Here is an 18,389-nt window from a genome sequence, read left to right as displayed (position 1 = left end):
TGTCTGGAAGACTGACTGACAGAGAGAGAGAGACTGAGAGAGAGAGGCTGAGAGCGAGAGCCTGACAGAGAGACTGACAGAGAGAGGGACTGACAGGGAGAGGGACTGACTGAGAGAGAGACTGACTTAGAGAGAGACTGATAGAGAGAGACTGACAGAGAGAGGGACTAAAAGAGAGAGAGACTGACTGAGAGAGAGACTGACTGACTGAGAGAGACTGATTGAGAGAGACTGACTGAGAGAGAGACTGACTGACAGAGAGAGACTGGCAGAGAGAGACTGAGACTCTGACAGAGAGAGAGACTGACTGACAGAGAGAGAGACTGGCTGACAGAGAGAGAGACTGACTGATAGAGAGAGACTGGCTGACTGAAAGATAGAGACTGACTGACTGAAAGAGAGAGACTGACTGACTGGGAGAAACTGACAGAGAGAGACTGTGAGAGACTGACTGACAGAAAGGGAGAGACTGACTGAGAGAGAGACTGACTAACTGAGAGAGACTGACAGACAAAGAGAGATAGAGAGACTGATAGAGAGAGGGACTGATAGAGAGACTGACAGACAGAGGGACTGACAGACAGAGGGACTGACAGACAGAAGGACTGACAGGGAGAGAGACTGACTGAGAGAGAGACTGACAGAGAGAGGGACTGACTGAGAGAGACTGATAGAGCGAGAGAGACCGACTGACTGACAGAGAGAGAGAGAGACTGACTGACTGACAGACTGACTGACTGAGAGAGACTGACTGACTGAGAGAGACTGAATGACAGAGAGAGATAGACTGACTGACTGAGAGAGAGACTGACTGCCAGACTGACAGAGAGAGAGAGTGACTGACAGACTGACTGATAGAGAGACTGAATGACAGAGAGAGATAGACTGACTCACTGAGAGAGATAAAGACTGTGATGGAATTGGGGTCAAAGTGTGTATGAAGCTATGCAATGCCTCTTAAGATTGCTATTGTCTACTAATAAAAATGTATTATGAAAATGTGCTCTTTGTAGTTACATCCGCTTTTAAAATACTGCATTGTCGCATTGTCTAATGTTTTAAAACGGAAACAAGAAGGAGCAGTGGATGCATTTTTGTCAAAACTGAACGATGAGTGGGCCCGATGTTGTATATCATGACAGGAGTCTGCATCAGGAAACCCACCTAACATTGGGCAAACTTCCCCGGCCTACTGATGGCAGGGACCCTGTAATGAATGGACCACCACCTATGATAGCCTGCTGGCAGACTAAGCCCAACCTTTGACTCCACCATCCAGTGTTACTTTTAACGGCTGGATTGGTGACAGTGGCGTAACAATCGCCCCGCACCCCCTGCAGTATGGCGGGTCGCTGGCATGAGAGCTCTAGACTGGCACGGAGGATGGGAGGGGGCCCCCTCCATGTAGTTTGCAGGGGGGCCCCCTCAAGTATTGTTACGCCACTGGTTACCGACCGGTAATAGGCTTTTCTGATGTAGGGGAGAGAGAGTGGAGAGAGAGTAGAGCGAGAGTGGAGGGAGAGTGGAGAGAGAGAGTGGAGAGAGAGAGTGGAGAGAGAGTGGAGAGAGAGAGAGAGATTGGAGAGAGAGTAGAGAGAGAAGGGAGAGAGGGTGGAGAGAGAGAGTGGAAAGAGAGTGGAGAGAGAGTGGAGGTAGACAGTGGAGGGAGACAGTGGAGGGAGAGAGAGAGATAGTGAGAGAGTGGAGAGAGTGGAGAGAGTAGAGAGAGAAAGTGGAGAGAGAGACAGTGGAGAGACAGTGGAGAGAGAGTAGAGACAGAGTGGAGAGAGACAGAGTGGAGTGAGACAGAGTGGAGAGAGACAGAGTGGAGAGAGACAGTGGAGAGAGACAGTGGAGAGAGACAGTAGAGAGAGACAGTGGAAAGAGAGTAGAGAGAGAAGGGAGAGAGGGTGGAGAGAGAGAGAGTGGAAAGAGAGTGGAGAGAGAGTGGAGGGAGACAGTGGAGGGAGAGAGTGGAGAGAGAGAGAGATATATAGTGGGAGAGTGGAGAGAGAGTAGAAAGATAAAGTGGAGAGACAGTGGAGAGAGAGTGGAGAGATATTGGAGCGAGAGAGTGGAGAGAGTGGAGAGATTGGAGAGAGAGTGGAGCGAGAGAGTGGAGAGAGAGAGAGAGAGAGTGGAGAGAGAGAGAGTGGAGAGAGAGAGAGTGGAGGGAGTAGAGCCAGAGTGGAGAGAGACAGTGGAGAGAGACAGAGAGTGGAGAGAGTGGAGAGAGTGTAGAGAGAGAGAGAAGGGAGAGAGGGTGGAGAGAGAGAGACAGAGAGAGAGAGTGGAGAGAGAGACAGAGAGAGAGTGTGGAGAGAGAGTGGAGAGAGAGAGTGGAGAGAGAGAGAGTGGAGAGAGAGAGAGTTGAGAGAGAGAGAGTGGAGAGAGAGTGGAGAGAGAGAGAGAGCGAAGGGAGAGAGGGTGGAGAGAGAGAGTGGAGAGAGAGTAGCGAGAGAGTGGGGGGAGACAGTGGAGGGAGAGAGTGGAGAGAGAGTGGTGAGAGAGAGATAGTGAGAGAGTGGAGAGAGAGTAGAGAGAGAAAGTGGAGAGAGGCAGTGGAGAGAGAGTGGAGAGAGAGAGACAGTAGAGATAGAGTGGACAGAGTTGAGAGAGAGAATGGAGAGAGAGAATGGAGAGAGTGGAGAAAAAGTAGAGACTGACTGACTGACTCAGAGACTGAATACTGACTGACCGAGAGACTGACTTACTGAAAAACTGACCGGGAGAGAGAGACTGGCTGACTGAGAGAGTGACTGACTGACAGAGAGAGAGACTGATTGAGAGTGAGACTGACTGACAGAGATAGAGAGAGACTGACTGACTGACAGAGACTGGCTGACTGGCATAGAGAGATACTGAATGACAGAGAGAGAGATTGACTGACAGAGAGACTGACAGAGAGAGACTGCCAGAGAGAGAGAGATAGAGAGAGAGAGACTGACTGACTGAGAGAGGCTGGCTGACTGAGAGAGAGAGAGACTGACTGGGAGAGAGAGAGACTGACTGACAGAGAGAGAGACTAAGAGAGAGAGACTGACTGAGAGAGAGAGAGTGAAAGAGAGACTGACCGACAGAGAGAGAGACTAACTGACAGAGAGAAACTGACTGAGAGAAAGAGAGACTCACAGAGAGAGACTGACTAACAGAGAGAGAGAGACTGACTGACAGAGAGAGAGACTGACTGACAGAGAGAGAGACTGACTGACAGAGAGAGTCACTGACTGAGAGAGAGAGAGACTGACTGAGAGAGACTGGCTCACTGCGAGAGAGAGAGAATGACTGACTGAGAGAGACTGACAGAGGGAGAGAGAGACTGTCTGGAAGACTGATTGACAGAGAGAGAGAGACTAAGAGAGAGAGGCTGAGAGCGAGAGCCTGACAGAGAGACTGACAGAAAGAGGGACTGACAGGGAGAGGGACTGACTTAGAGAGAGACTGACAGAGAGAGACTGACAGAGAGAGGGACTAAAAGAGAGAGAGACTGACTAAGAGAGAGACTGACTGACTGAGAGAGACTGATTGAGAGAGAAAGACTGACTGAGAGAGAGTCTGACTGAGAGAGAGAGAGAGACTGACTGACTGAGAGAGGCTGACTGACTGGGAGAGAGAGAGACTGACTGGGAGAGAGAGAGACTGACTGACAGAGAGAGAGACTAATAGAGAGAGACTGACTGAGAGAGAGAGACTGACAGAGAAAGAGAGACTGACCGACAGAGAGAGAGAGACTGACTGACAGAGAGAAACTGACTGAGAGAAAGAGAGACTCACAGAGAGAGACTGACTAACAGAGAGAGAGAGACTGACTGACAGAGAGAGAGACTGACTGACAGAGAGAGAGACTGACTGACAGAGAGAGACTGGCTCACTGCGAGAGAGAGAGAGAATGACTGACTGAGAGAGACTGACAGAGGGAGAGAGAGACTGTCTGGAAGACTGACTGACAGAGAGAGAGAGACTGAGAGAGAGAGGCTGAGAGCGAGAGCCTGACAGAGAGACTGACAGAGAGAGGGACTGACAGGGAGAGGGACTGACTGAGAGAGAGACTGACTAAGAGAGAGACTGACTGACTGAGAGAGACTGATTGAGAGAGACTGACTGAGAGAGAGACTGACTGACAGAGAGAGACTGGCAGAGAGAGACTGAGACTCTGACAGAGAGAGAGACTGACTGACAGAGAGAGAGACTGGCTGACAGAGAGAGAGACTGACTGATAGAGAGAGACTGGCTGACTGAAAGATAGAGACTGACTGACTGAAAGAGAGAGACTGACTGACTGGGAGAAACTGACAGAGAGACTGTGAGAGACTGACTGACAGAAAGGGAGAGACTGACTGAGAGAGAGACTGACTAACTGAGAGAGACTGACTAACTGAGAGAGACTGACAGACAAAGAGAGATAGAGAGACTGATAGAGAGAGGGACTGATAGAGAGACTGACAGACAGAGGGACTGACAGACAGAGGGGCTGACAGACAGAAGGACTGACAGGGAGAGAGACTGACTGAGAGAGAGACTGACAGAGAGAGGGACTGACTGAGAGAGACTGATAGAGCGAGAGAGACCGACTGACTGACAGAGAGAGAGAGAGAGAGACTGACTGACTGACAGACTGACTGACTGAGAGAGACTGACTGACTGAGAGAGACTGAATGACAGAGAGAGATAGACTGACTGACTGAGAGAGAGACTGACTGACAGACTGACAGAGAGAGAGAGTGACTGACAGACTGACTGATAGAGAGACTGAATGACAGAGAGAGATAGACTGACTCACTGAGAGAGATAAAGACTGTGATGGAATTGGGGTCAAAGTGTGTATGAAGCTATGCAATGCCTCTTAAGATTGCTATTGTCTACTAATAAAAATGTATTATGAAAATGTGCTCTTTGTAATTACATCTGCTTTTGAAATACTGCATTGTCGCATTGTCTAATGTTTTAAAACGGAAACAAGAAGGAGCAGTGGATGCACTTTTGTCAAAACTGAACGATGAGTGGGCCCGATGTTGTATATCATGACAGGAGTCTGCATCAGGAAACCCACCTAACATTGGGCAAACTTCCCTGGCCTACTGATGGCAGGGACCCTGTAATGAATGGACCACCACCTATGATAGCCTGCTGGCAGACTAAGCCCAACCTTTGACTCCACCATCCAGTGTTACTTTTAACGGCTGGATTGGTGACAGTGGCGTAACAATCGCCCCGCACCCCCTGCAGTATGGCGGGTCGCTGGCATGAGAGCTCTAGACTGGCACGGAGGATGGGAGGGGGGCCCCCTCCATGTAGTTTGCAGGGGGGCCCCCTCAAGTATTGTTACGCCACTGGTTACCGACCGGTAATAGGCTTTTCTGATGTAGGGGCTGAAATTAACGATTCGGTAATTTACCAAATCGGTAATTAAAGGAATCGGTAAATTACCAATTTTTTAAATACCGATTTGGTAAATTACCAAATTCCTAATGTAGGGAGCACTTAAATGAGTGCTTATCCCATGTTAGGATTCGTTATTTACCACCAACTACAAGTTGGTGGTAAATAACGAAAACACCCCAAAAAGCAATTTTATGCAAATTGCTTCAGTGCCATGTTGCAGACATACATGCCCTTAGGGCATGTATGTCTGCAACGTGTGCACCCATACACAATTGAGGGGTGCAACTGGGTGTCAAAGTGACACCCTGCCACTCTTCAATGTTTTCCCCTTTTACCAGACCCATAGGAATGAATGACAGTTACCGAATCGGTAAATACCGATTCGGTAAATACCGAATCTTAACGGTTCGGTAATCGTTAAAATTCGGGGCAACATGTGCACCCATACACAATTGAGGGGTGCAACAGGGTGTCAAAGTGACACCCTGCCACTCTTCAATGTTTTCCCCCTTTTACCGAATCGGTATTTACCGATTCGGTAAGTGACATTCATTCCTATGGGCCCCAGCCCCGTAGGAATGAATGGCAATTACAGAATCGGTATATAACGATTCGGTAAATACCGAATCTTAACGATTCGGTAATTTTTACCGAATGATTTGCTACATTGCATTTACCGATTCGAAAATACCGAATCGGTAAAATTTGGTATTTTCGAACCTGTAAATGCTATTTACCTACATCTTATCCCATGTTAGGATTCGTTATTTACCACCAACTACAAGTTGGTGGTAAATAACGAAAACACCCCAAAAAGCCATTTTATGCAAATTGCTTCAGTGCCATGTTGCAGACATACATGCCCTCAGGGCATGTATGTCTGCAACATGTGCACCCATACACAATTGAGGGGTGCAACCGGGTGTCAAGGTGACACCCTGCCACTCTTCAATGTTTTCCCCCTTTTACCGAATCGGTATTTACCGATTAGGTAATTGACATTCATTCCTATGGGCCTCCAGACCCATAGGAATGAATGACAATTACCGAATCGGTAAATACCGATTCGGTAAATACCGAATCTTAACGATTCGGTAATCGTTAAGATTCGGGGCAACATGTGCACCCATACACAATTGAGGGGTGCAACAGGGTGTCAAAGTGACACCCTGCCACTCCTCAATGTTTTCCCCCTTTTACCGAATCGGTATTTACCGATTCGGTAAGTGACATTCATTCCTATGGGCCCCCAGGCCCATAGGAATGAATGGCAATTACCGAATCGGTAAATAATGATTAGGTAAATACCAAATCTTAACGATTCGGTAATTTTTACCGAATGATTTGCTACATAGCATTTACCGATTCGAAAATACCGAATCGGTAAAATTTGGTATTTTCGAATCTGTAAATGCTATTTACCTACATCTGGCACCAAATCCCTAGACTCCTTGGCTTATTCTGCAAGTTCTAAAATCATATAAAAAGTATCCACCAGATCTAAAACCTAGTCCTAAAAGGAGACCCAGGCTCCCTCAATGACAGTGTTTGGATATAGGAAACAAATCGCCTTTTCCTTGTTTAATTGAACCTTGAAACCCTTCGAAAAAATCACAACCATGGAGATGCCAGAACTCTCACCATTAACCTTCAGACTGATGAGAGGTTTACAGCTGAACCTTTAGGCCACAAGTGACTCTCCCACTTTTGGTGATGAGGCAGCTGTAGATCTGTGGTGCTGCATAAGAGATACCTCATACATAGAGCTATCATTGGAATCAAGAACGACTGGAAGTAGTTCTAGGATGCTCCTGTATTTAGGGACAGGGTCAGTGGACAACTTGTCTTTTTTGACTGGGCAGAACCAAACAGCAAATATTGGAGCCATGCCTTATCATTGTCCGAAATAGCGGCATTACAATGATCAGACCCCTAATTTTGTGTGTTCTCCAGAACAATACAGGATAATGTCTTTGTCTTGCATTCTCCATACGTGAGGGTCCAAGGATTGAGTAAGTGTCATTATCTTTGCGCAGGAAAGAACCATTAAAGACACAAATAAAAAACCTGGAATCATCCTAATTATCATTTTCTGAATTAGTGGGATAATAATGATCATTAGCATCCTTTTGTGCGTTTTACAAAACAATATTAAGTTATTTCTTCATCTTGATTCTTCAAGAACTGAGGATCCAAGTATTGACGAGGTCAATACACTTGAGTGGCTGAAAGCTGCTATTCACAATACTGACAGTCAGTAAACCACTGCATAGATTTTTTCTGGACCTCATCAAACTGTACATGTTTAGATTAGAAGAACATTTACATGTTTGGTTGAAGTCAGAACTTCTTCGGCTACAGAGCCAGACTCACCAAAAGTGTGTGCACCCCACCTTAAAAATGTGATGTACAGAACCTGCTATTACCAACAGCTGGCGGGCAGGTTTTCTGCAAATGCACACACCTAGGAGCCAATATCTCGCGCCATGACCTTTATAACAGAAATAGCGAGGGCAGTGCAGAAAAGCAGATGAAGTGGAAGGAAAACCTACGCGGGAGACCCCCCTGTGGGAAGGCGCTAGATTGACTGAGATCAGGAAATTGAGGGGTTTTGGGAAATGGGATCTCATAGGTATTTCTAAGATAGGGGATCTTTTAGTGGGGGGCTCCTTAGCCTATTTTTCTTCCTTTCAGTCTAAATACCAACTTCTTAGTTCCTAAGCTTATACATACCTTAGACTTAAATACGCCTGGCATGCTGAAGTGTTGGATGGTGTGAAGCTGCCAGAATATGCCCGCTAGAAGGTAGGTTCCTCCAGGAGGAGATCCGGACCCAGACGATATCCTTGACCTACAAGACACAAATCAATAATATCCCGGACAACTTTGGCCCGTTGCGAACCAAGTGGGAACCTACCACCGGCCCACTAGAAGATATAGATTGGGAGACGGCCCTTTTGCACCCACGAGAGGTAGCGGTCAGACTGAGACTGCGCCTCATACAATATAAGATCCTCCATAGATTCTATTTTGACGGAGCACGTTTACATAAGATGGGGAGGGCGGAGGATCCAAAATGTCTCCGATGTCATGTGGAGCACGGCACGTACATACACACCCTGTGGGAGTACAGACACATTCAAACCTTTTGGAACACGATCCGCAGAGCACTGAGCAATATATTGGGAAACCAACTAGAGCTGGACGCGAAATTCCTCTTACTGGGGGTCCCTACAGACATCGACATGCCGCAACACAGGCTCCTCTTGGCCAATCTAGGATTAGTAGTAGCGAAAAGGGACATAGCTAAGTATTGGGGGACCGAACAACTTCCCACACTCAAGGAATGGAAGGCTACTATGGACCTATATATGGTTGCTGAGAAAGTGATTTACAAGGCGCGAGGCTGCCTGCGTAAATTTCTAAAGATTTGGAACCCATGGATAAAATTCTATAATTTGGAATTGGACACCGATGGGGGAAGTCTAGACCTCACACACGACAGGACAGAACTAAGGGGCCCATTAGGATGTCAGGCGGATCGCCACCGCCATGCGGGCGGTGGTGATCCGCCCGCCACCTGTTTCCCCCGCCATATTACTATGGCGGGGGGGACTGCGGCGGAGGTAAACATCGTCTGCCGCTTTTCCGCCCCGGTCGCCTTGCGGCCGGGGCGGAAAAGGGTGTATATGGTGGCGGTGTCTATCAGACACCGCCAGCCATATTAGCATGGGCTTAGGGAGATGCCTTTCCGTGGCGGCAATGCCGCCACAGAAAGGCAGGCGGTCTTCACTTTGGGGGCCCCCTGTGGGCCCCCATGGTGAAGGTGAGGTGGGGGGTGCACATGGGGGGTACCTGTGGTACCCCCCTGTATTTGCATACACAATACGGCAGGCACCGTGCCGTGCCTGCCGCTTTGTGTATGCAAATGCATGCCATGCATTTATAGCATTGCGGCGGGTGCTGGTGTAAACACCGCCCGCCGCAATGTTATAAATGCATGATGCGCCCGCCACTGTGGCGGGCGCATCATAATATGCAAGGCGGGACCGCCGCTCATCTCGCGGGCGGTCCTGCCATCCTAATGGGGGCCAAAGTCTTTAATAACTGTGCTGCCTAGCCTATGCCGCATGGTTAAGACTGAAAGAAACCTGCGTATTTGTTTGCTTATCAGTGATGTTGATGTAACTCTGATTTCTCATTGAAGAAATTCGCATGGTATCCCCCATAAAGCTGGTTCTAATAAATTCATTTTTTATGTGGTAAATTGTCGTTCTTTACCACAACACAAACTTGATATCTTCCACCTATTAATGAATGAGAAGCCCAGTGCGATATTTCTCACAGAGACTTGGCTCCATGATAGCGCAGGCCCTGATGTGGCTACAGCACTACCCGCGAGCTATGCTATTGTGAGGAGAGACCGCGTTGGCCAAACAGGAGGGGGTATAGCTATCATTTACAATAGAGACCTTGTATGCAATTTTGAACCTGCAGACATTCCCAACTGCGAAGCAGCATCTTTTAAAATCACCCTTAGTCCTAATTTTACTTTTTCTGGTTTATTGATCTATCGACCACCAGTTCCTAACCCCTCATGGTCTGATAATTTGGTAAATTTTATTTTACCTCACCATTTAAAAGCTCAAAATTTTACAATACTTGGGGATTTGAATCTCCATTTGGAAGATGAGAATAATACGAACTGCAAAAACCTTATTGATGATCTCTTGGCACTGAATATGACACTGCGCAACAAAGGCTCTACCCATAAAGCAGGACATTTGCTTGACCCTATCTTCTCGAATATGGAAGAACTATCATGGCTGAACACTACCCCTATTTGTTGGTCAGACCATTTTCTTATACTCTTTGCTATCTCTTTTAATCCCACTAAAATTCCCTCTACCACCTCTTCTGAATCTTTGAGGAGAAATTGGAAAAGACTAAAACTTGAGGATCTTAACAGTGCATTGAACAAAGACCTCCCATGTCTCGATGGAGACATGGATAGCATAGCTGAGGCTACTCATGCATGGCTAAATGATGCCGTGAATGCCTGCCTGCCCCTATCCCGCTGTAAAGGGAAAGTACATCGCCCCCCGGCCCCCTGGTTTACAGAGGCCCTCAAGAAAGAAAAATCTACTTGTAAGAAATTGGAGAGACAGTGGCGTAAGAACTATGAGGCCCACCAAAAAGAGATCTACCGCAGGGCCAGAAACAGCTATCACTCGGCATGCATGAAAGCTAAAGCATGCTACGTAACCACGACAATTAATTTAGCGGTCAATAAATCCCAGACTCTTTTTAATACGGTGAAGGAATTGGCAGGAGAAAACACTAGAGCGGAGGCCCCCCCTCTTAGTACTCAGCAATGTCAAGACTTGGCGTCCTTTTTTACTGAAAAGATCGAAAAAATCGTCTCTAATATCAATAACAACAGCTCTATTTCTCATAATCAAGAGGACACCTTCCAAAGTTTTAAAGGAAACTGTCATCTCGAAGTCTGGCCCCCCTTAACAGCGGATAAAACGAGGAAACTTCTTAAAGCTATTAAATCAGGCTCTCCTCGTGATCCTATACCTATTAGAATTATCAGCCAACTGGAGGATTCTACCCTGACGCCCATTACGGACATTCTCAATGCGTCTATGGAACAGGCTTCAGTTCCTGCCATGTGAAAACATGCCATAGTCAGCCCTCTGCTGAAAAAGCCTGCCGCCGATCCTACGGTATTGGCCAATTATAGACCGATATCGTTACTTCCTGCCTTTTCCAAAATGCTGGAAAAGCACATTCATGAAGCTCTCTCCATATATGTGGAAAATAATGAACTACTCCACCCTTCTCAGTCCGGATTCAGGAGTGGGTACTCCACTGAGACTGCCCTGCTCGGAATCACGGAAAAAATTAAAGAGCTCAGGGATGATGGCCAAACAGTGGCACTAGTCCTATTGGACCTAAGCGCAGCCTTCGACACCATCTCTCACTCCAGACTGCTTCGCAGGCTGGGGGAGAGTGGTGTCGAGGGCAAGGCGCTAGAATGGATCAAATCCTATCTATCCTCCCGGACCTTTCAGATTACCTCTTCTGAGGCTTGTTCGGATGTTTTCTACTCCCCGCACGGTGTACCACAGGGATCCATTTTGAGTCCCCTTTTATTTAATTTGTACCTTCGCCCATTAGCCACCCTTGCAGAGAATTTTGGTCTTGTTTTGATGACCTATGCAGACGACTCTCAGATTCTATTCTCATTATCTAAATCTGATTCGTCTGACTCGTCTGCACTTAAAACAGGCCTCCACGAAATTTTCTGCTGGATGTCGGCCAACCAACTCAAGTTAAATGGGGAGAAAACAGAGATCCTCCTTTTAGGAAACAGCAAAAATCTCTGGAGCGATTCCCATTGGCCGACCTCACTGGGCAAGCTCCCGACCCCTGCCACCCAAGTCAGGAATCTTGGAGTCATCATTGATGACAGCTTATCTATGGTTCAGCAAGCTAATAAAGTGGCTGGTATCTGTTTTACTATTCTCAGATGGCTTCGTAAAATCGTCTGGATGTTACCATCAATCACCCAGAAGACCGTAGTCAATGCCTTAGTGACATCTCGGCTTGACTACGGCAACATCCTGTACCTGGGTGCAAACAAAGCAGTCATAAGACGCCTGCAGTTGGTACAAAATGCTGCGGCCAGACTGCTTTGTAGAATCCCCAGATATGCCAGAATAACTAAACATCTCAGAGATCTTCACTGGCTTAGGGTCGAAAATCGGATCCGTTTTAAAGCCCTGAGCTATCTGTTCCAAATTAAAGCTGGGACTGCCCCCAAATATCTTCAAGACCTTGCCAAGCCTTACCTTCCAAATCGCAATCTTCGCTCTACGACATCTGCGAAGTTTGCGGTGCCAAGGTACAAACGGGCTAGATTGGGTGGAAGATCTTTTTCATTTTTGGGACCAACCCTTTGGAACACACTGCCTACTCAGATACGCAAAGAAGAAAACTACAGGAATTTCAGAAAAAGCGTGAAAACCTGGTTGTTTGATCAATAATCTTTGCTCCCAGACCTGTTCTCTCTCTAGCTGTGCCATATGTCTTTGCTGATTTTCGGCGCCGGGAAACCCTTTGTGGGTAGCTGTTGCGCCTTATAAATGCTATAAAATAAATAAATAAATAAGAACCTGCCACAATACCTTCCGCCCGCTGCTGTAACTGGCTGCCCACAATTGAACATACTCCATGTATTAACGACTCCTTTTCCCAAATGTATGTTTTGTTTTTCAGTCAGTAAAAGGAAAAATGAAGTTTAAAAAAAAAAAAAGAACGAAAAGAAATAGCGAGGAAAGAACGCAGGTTATGTTTTATCATTTCCTACTTTCCTAATTCAGAAGCATATTTCATATACAAAGCCCTTCATAATTATTATCATAATTTCAAAGTCCACTACAACAAAATTCACACGCACATATATATTGAAATCGAAGGTTTACAAATCTGAAGGGCGATAATCATCTAAACTGTCATTTTCATTTTGAGCGTTAAAGCCATGGACCAGACAATCTGACGTATAAATGCCCAATACCACCAACCATTCCCCCTCCAAATGTTTTCGCTGATGCTTCCTCGGAAAGACATGAACAGGCGTCCCAGGTGCAAGTCATAAATGCATGTGGGAGAGAGGAACTTGAACTGCCAATCTTCAGGCTGACAATCATTAGGCCATATGAGAATCCATAGGACCTATAATTAGTAAACTGCTCAGTGTTGAATAAGTTCTACAATGGCAATGCATGCTGGTCATTGTAGTGCATTTAAACAAAATGCCTGGGATAGGCTGTAGTCGAAGGACAAGGGCGGTCTATCTCAAATCTGGGGGGAACAGGGTTCGAGTCTCGGCAATGACGCTCAACATCCTGTGATTCTGGGCAAATCATTGTCTAACAAAATGTGCCCTTGTGTAAGCAACTGGTGCTCATGTAAAGCGCTCTGATCCCTAATACCTTTTGGGTCAAGTTCACGCTATGTAAAACTCCGAAGAAGAAAAATCCCTGTGTATTAAAGATAACGTTGTTGTAATGGGAGCCCAAGCAGCAGGAAAAGGAAAACAACGCCCGCAAATCTACCTCGATGAACAGAAACAAAAAAATAGGAAGAACAACTGTGAAGCACAGTCCAACACACTATCAGAAATGCAATAAAAATCTAATTTCTACCAAATATCTAACATTAGAATTCGGAAAGGAATGTTGTGGAGTATTTAATTAGAACAATTCCCAACAGGTATCAATTAGAAGACAGTTTCAAAGGTGTATGCAATATGCATTACAAAAATGAACAGAAAGGAGTCTCTGCAGTTTTTTGAAAAAGGTATTATTCACCACTTTAAGAGCAAGGCGGGTCTATAGCATAGTAATACAGTTAAACAGCACTGTACAGATCAAATCGTGTGACAACCCGGTAGCACTTGGTGAAAAGTGATATATACACAGATATATACAGTGGGTGATAGTGATAGTGCAAGTGCTGGGGTGAAACAGCGTGGTCGGCGCGTTGTGACAATTAGTGAAATTTATAAAAAGTAGTGGCTCCAAGGATCAAGTTGTAATCACTTAAAACAAGAATAGATAAGTTTTTTCTGGAGTACAAAACATAATGGGCGCCATATAATTTAAGCTGTGTGGTCGACGGCGTTTCGATCCCCGTCAGTCGGGATCGTCATCAGGACTGGGTTGTCGATGAAACAGTGATGGCCACCCAAGGCAGAGTAGCAAGGGTGGTAATACGGGAGTTCCGTACTGGGTCCGCGGCTGAACGGCAATTCGAAGTGCTTGGTTCAGCGGGAGCAGCCGGCGTCTGAATGAATCCGGACGAAGGGGCGATGAAGACTATCGCAAAGCGCTGGTGCTCGCAATGAATGCAGGAGCTCAGCGCGGCCGTCGACCACACAGCTTAAATTATATGGCGCCCATTATGTTTTGTACTCCAGAAAACACTTATCTATTCTTGTTTTAAGTGATTACAACTTGATCCTTGGAGCCACTACTTTTTATAAATTTCACTAATTGTCACAACGCGCCGACCACGCTGTTTCACCCCAGCACTTGCACTATCACTATCACCCACTGTATATATCTGTGTATATATCACTTTTCACCAAGTGCTACCGGGTTGTCACACGATTTGATCTGTACAGTGCTGTTTAACTGTATTACTATGCTATAGACCCGCCTTGCTCTTAAAGTGGTGAATAATACCCTTTTCAAAAAACTGCAGAGACTCCTTTCTGTTCATTTTTGTAATGCATATTGCATACACCTTTGAAACTGTCTTCTAATTGATACCTGTTGGGAATTGTTCTAATTTACAGTATATACCCATCCCAACGTGGTCTATGGGTCCCCTCCTGTTATTCTTACACACGTGAAGTATTTAACTCATGGCTGAGCACCATGAAACGAGGCATATGATTGGTGGTAGTTTATGACCCATAGTTTGCAGGAAAGTGTAGTTGTTTACAATCCGTGATTGATAATAAAAGTAGCAATTTAAGGAAGCATAACATGAGCCTCCGGTCTTAAATTTGTTTTTAAATAATACTAAATAATGCACTTTTGTTGTTTCTAAACCTGAAAATAAGGGATATGACTATTACACAGGTTAATGTTTATTAGCATGTGAAGGATGATAGTCAGACATGATCCTGCCAGGATTTAAGTTAATAAACAACAGTTCACACCAGGTATTAGAGTACAGAAAAACCCAGCGGCCACATGCACTAACTTTTCAAGCCCCGAAGGCCTTTTTATATTGCAGAAGGGACCGTAAATGCTTGTGCGGTATCTTCAGTGATACATTTTACACTGTGCACATTTCACACCTGCGTGGTAAGGATGTAGGAGGCGCCTTGCAAATGATGGAACAAATTATCAAGGCTGCCACACCATCTTATAGATGCAGGGACAAGGGCAAAGAGACAGTAGGGGATACTGTGCGCCTACTTGGGCGATGGTGCCTTCTGATGGTGCCTCTGGGGCACAGAGCTCCCTGTAAACTGCACCAGCATGTGTGCAAAATCCCTGGCTCCCCTCTCGAGCTAGCCCAGTGTCCCATTGCAGTAAAGCACGATCAAATGTTTACTCCAGTGCTCCATATGCTGCACTCCTGTGGCGTAACATCCGGAGCTTAATTTGTGCTTGTTGTTTCTGGTGCTCGGCACCGGCACTTAATTGTCAGCACCGGCTCTAATGACAGTCCACCACATGGTGACATTTTCTTTTTCATTTGAGATTATCACAATAGCAACCTGGTGTGCGGGAGAACCTGTTGCTTGCCGATTCCACCGCCAAGAGTCACGCCGTCCTGACTGGAAGCGCTGAAGCGCTACATACCATTGCCGGACACCACCGTCATCAGCGCGCATCACTGACGCGGTTGGAGCACCAGGAGGCGCATAAAGTCACCCAACCCTCCGCGTTGTAGGACGCACGCGGGACGCGCCGGGCTAAGCCCGGGCCAAGGGCGGGCCCGTTTAAGCCCATTCAAGACCGAACAAGGACGGGACGGGCCACCCTATCAACATCTCCTGTAAGACCCTAAGGTGCAAGGTTAGTGTCAAGTTATATCATCGTTTGTGTGGTCCATTTGGACGCGAGGATTAGTAACTTTACAACAGTGAGTATGGCGACTTGACCAGAAGCAGCCCTTAATGGTGGAAAGTCTACAGGAGGTTCTCTAATGGGGACACTTGATAATTTTTTGATTAGGGTATCGTCAGCCCTTGTCAAGGATATTGAACTTATGGAAAAAAGACTATCCTTGGACACCCTGTTTTATAAGCGATCATCTTTGGGGAATCTAGCAACAGCTAGATCACCGTTGCCTCGGCAGGACGATATCCAGGGAACACTCCCTCCCTCGGGGGCGGTGGAGATTATCCCTTCTCCCCACCTAGATCTCACTGATGAGCTAAGCAAGTCTTCACCTATGTGTTTGCTCCCCCATCCTGGTGCTCGAAGAGTACCCTCACCTAACATCAAAACTCGCTCAGCCTGTAATTTAAAATCAGGCCCGGCACAGCTAGAGGGGGGGATGTTAAAGAAAAGAAAACGTCCCAGCCCACCGATTCAAGCGGGGGGAAGGGAAGCAAAGTGTGCAAAGAAGACTGCTTTAAAGGAGGTCGCAGTAGTAACGTCATCTGGTATCCAAACTCAGACTGTACCACCTATTATTGCAGGGCACGGAGGGTCACAGGTACCTGTGAGGAATGAGTCACATTTTGATTTGGGTCAACTATTTTGGAAAAAACTGGAGGGAACCATTAAGAAGCTATGCAACCCAATATATGATCAGTTGGAGTCTATTGAAAATAGACTGGTGTGTTTGGAACTCTCGTTATCTACAGTCCAGAAGCAGGTTGGAACACGGCGTAGTGCTCCAAACTCTCAACGAAAATCACCAATCGCTCAAAATCCATCGGATTCTTCCACTTCTGGGGCAATCATTGTGGGGGCCAGAGTGTCTGAGGCAGTCAACATGGTGCCTTCTTTGGCACCACCGCCATCTACACTGCCAGACATTGGGTGCATAGTGGGGACAGAGCGAGTGTCTCATGCTGCAGAGAATAGACCAGTAGTAACTTTGTCAAATCCATCATTGGGGTCTGTAACAAGTTCTGTGGCTACCTTACCGACTATTGATCTCCCACCTGAATCAGCACCATATGTGGTAGTACTAGTGGGAGTACCTCCAGTAGCCCAGGGCAAGCGAGAAACCTATGGGGAGCTGAAAAATAAGTGTGTCTTCTGGCTCAACAAGTATCGTCCATTACCACCGAACATTCTTACAGAAATTCTGTTTGCTAGGAGAGTGAACTGGTTGGGAAGGAGCCCTAAGTTGACTGAAAGGGACTGTATCATTATTAACTTCAAAGACTGGAGAAGTGTAAACTACATTTGTAGCTGGCCACGATCTGATCGGTCCCCTCAGATACAAATTTTCCCCCTATCATATTTCTATGGCTCTAGGGTACCCATTGGAAGGAATACTTTTACACTGGGAGAGCCAACTCATGCATGTCCTTTGGGTAATATAAGGCTGTTTAATAGGTTTGAGGCTTTGTCTGGGTTGGGTGATTGTGACTGACGCTATGTGCCCCAAAACCCCGTATTAAGTGTTGTGTCTCCAGGTATAGGTGGGGATGGGTGTGATAAGAGGGTAGTTGAAGTGACTGCCCATGATTGCAGACACATAGAGAAAGGTGCCTGCAGCTCAGTCATGACAGGTACTGGAAACGGTATACACCCGTTACAACGGATCTTTTACTCCGCACTACCATTACAACGCGACTTTTACTCCACATACCATTACAACGCATTGCGCTGGGGGGCGCTCTAGGATAGGGAATAAGTATAATTTACTATCCAACACCTTCCCTAGGGTCCACGGGAACTGGAGTTAGAATAGTAAATTATACTTACCACTATCCAGCGCCCCAAGGTGCTATGCGTTGTAACGGTATGCAGAGTAAAAGTCGCGTTGTAATGGTCTGCGGAGTAATAGTATGCGTTATAACGTCATACATCCACTGGAAACATAGATGAGGCATCAAGAGTGGGATCAATGTCCATACAGAGTGAGGAATACCAAGCACCCAAAAGTTCTCCAGAATCAGGAGAATTAGCTTGTGGTCATGCTGGGGTGGTATGTCAAACATCGTTCATTTCATGGAATGTGGCGGGTGTGGGGACTAAACTTAACTCACCCGCCTGGATGGAATTTATCGATAAATTTGACATTTGTCTGCTCCAGGAGACTTGGGCGATTGATCCTGTGTTTAAAGAGGGCTATTTAAATGTTTATGTCCCCGCAGTTAAAAACCACCCAGGTCGCCCTATGGGGGGCTTAGTTATTTGGGTCAGGCAGAGTCTTAACTGTCATAGCCACTTACTTCATGGGTCAAACTGCGATATTCTTACCGTAATGCTTTGCTTCCCTTCGAATTTGAA

This window comes from Lissotriton helveticus, chromosome 4_2 (assembly GCF_964261635.1).
Source record: "Lissotriton helveticus chromosome 4_2, aLisHel1.1, whole genome shotgun sequence".
Taxonomy (NCBI): domain Eukaryota; kingdom Metazoa; phylum Chordata; class Amphibia; order Caudata; family Salamandridae; genus Lissotriton; species Lissotriton helveticus.
Note: the sequence above shows the minus strand (reverse complement) of the source record.